Here is a 2,613-nt window from a genome sequence, read left to right as displayed (position 1 = left end):
AAAGTTCTTTTGATATTAGACAATGTCCCTGGCCACCCAGAACCCCGTGAGATCATCTCTGAAGCCTTCGAAGGGGTCTACTTTTCCCAAAGTCTCTAGTTCAGCCATGAGATCAGGAGGTAGTAAGGACTTTTTAGCTCATTATGCATGATACTCTATGGAAAAGATTCTCAATGCTATAAAAAGGAATATTCACAGAGAAAACATAATGAAAGTCTGGGAGAATTACACCATTAAAGATGCCATTGCTGTTATAGAAAAAGCCATGAAAGTCATTAAGCCCAAAATAATAAATTCCTCCTAGGGAAAACTGTGTCCAGATGTTTTGCATTCTAAAACATCTAATTTACAATAAAGTCAATCAAGGAAATCATGAAAGAAATTGTGGATACGGCAAAAAAAAAAAAAAGGTAGAGGGGGAAGGGACTCAAGATTTGGATCTTGAAAAAATTTAAGAGCTAATAGACACCACTCCAGAGGAATTAACAGAAGATGACTTGCTGGAGATGGGTGGCGTGCTTTTGAGCCAGTGCCAGATGATGAGAAGAAGAATTAGAAGCAGCAGTACCAGGAAACAAACTGACATTAGAGAATCTAGCAGAATTGTTCTGATTCTTCAAGACTGCTATATGCTATAGCAATTTTATGACATGGTCCCTTCCATGACACAGACGCTGAAAGTAAAGCAAACAGTGGGGGAAGGATTAGTACTGTATGCACAAAAGTTAGACAGAAATTACAATGAGTTCTGTAAAGTTACACTGAGTTTGCCAGCCTCTCCTGCCTCCTCCACCCCTTCTACTCTGCCATGACTGAGACAGCAAGACCAACTCCTCCTTTCCCTCCTCCCCCTCAGCCTGTCCAAAGTGAAAAGATGAAGATGAAAACCTTTATAATGATTCACTTCCACTTAATGAATAGTAAATATATTTTATCTTCTCATGATTTTCTTAATAACATTTTATTTTTTCCTAGCTTACTTTATGAGGAGAACACAGCATATAATACATATAACATATAAAATGTGTGTAATTGTTTATGGTATTGGTAAGGCTCCTAGTCAACAGTAGGCTGTTAATAGTTAAGTTTTTGGGGAGTCAAAAACTATATGCAGATTTTTGACTACATGGGGAGTCAGCATTCCTGACCTGCCACATTGTTCAAGGATAATATTTACATCGTGTTAGGTATCATAAGTAATGTGGGGATGATTTAAAGACTATACACATAGTACACCTAAGGCTACATGCAGATGCTACACCATTTATATAAGGCACTTGAGTATCCATGGATTTTTGTATCCTCAGGGAGTTCTAGAACCAATCCCCTATGAATGCAAAGAGGTGATTGTATATAAAATAAAGATATTTGCAAATAAGTGATTGTTGGGTATACCTGCCATAATAAGTAAGAAGACATATTAATTATTCTCTGACAAAATAGCTTTATGTTACAAAGAAAAGAAACCTAAAGAAAAATCTCCTGTTAAATATTTCCTGTAAAAAGATCTATCAAGCAACAAATATTCTAAAATGGAAACTTAACTTGAAATTTCCAAAATGTAAACAGATGCTCCCAAGTGACCTCACCTATATGACAAAATCTATTTATACACTTAAGAGTATATTTGGCAGATAATTTATTCTGAAATGTCCATCAAGATGTACTTCTACTTGAAAGCAGATTTTCTACTACCATCTTGCTCCTATATGAACATAAATGGGCAATTTATAACACCTGTTCTTAAATATTTTTAGCTCCAGATGGTCTGCTCTAAGATTTATGGTGCTGAACTTTGGATCTCAAACTGCACATGTCTAAGTACCTAGCTAAAATCAAAACTTTTTTGGAGGAAAAATAATAAAATACTTTTTCTCACCCCATGCACTCCTGTGTCCTCTGTCTTTTTAAAATGAAATAGCCATCTGTCTGAAGGAGAATTCAAGTAAAACTCATAAATTTTTACAATAGCATGTCAATTAATTCTTACATATATTTTCTTTAAAACATATAGGTCACCATTTATTCAACAAATAGAATACTGACATATTGAAATCTTAAGAAGAATTTTAATGTGACCCATGTCTTCTAGCTCTTGCTTGACAAAGTTAAGATATTAAATAAATTTTATTTGTTTCAGCCTTTGAAATTCTAGTCCTGTACTAAGCTAGATCATTAGAAAATAATATAATACATTATTTATGTTAGTTTCCATAGAAACATATTCATTGAGTGAAAGTCACATTTTGAGCTTTTATAGAGACACAAGAAACTAGAATATTTGCCATATTTTGTCATATATTATCAAATATAGCTTTTATAAATGTCAAGTTGATAAAATTCTTCCAGGAATCATTTCTAGTTGAAAAGGTCTAGCTTTCGTAATGTAATTGACTATCATCAGACAGTTCAAACTTTGAAATGTCACGTGTATCTCTTATTCTCTTTCTTATCAGATTCTCAAAGCTAACTTTGATAATCTTATCCTATTCAATTTGCAAATCAATGATTTTTTTCTAATTCAATTGTTCCAAATATGTATTTTCATAGGCCCATCCTCCACCCTGAAATAGATATATCATTATTATTATAGTTGATTTTGTCAAGTAGAAT

Source organism: Gorilla gorilla, chromosome 22, assembly GCF_029281585.2.
Source record: "Gorilla gorilla gorilla isolate KB3781 chromosome 22, NHGRI_mGorGor1-v2.1_pri, whole genome shotgun sequence".
Lineage (NCBI taxonomy): Eukaryota > Metazoa > Chordata > Mammalia > Primates > Hominidae > Gorilla > Gorilla gorilla.
The sequence above is the reverse complement of the archived record's forward strand: the minus strand, read 5'-3'. Positions refer to the sequence as shown.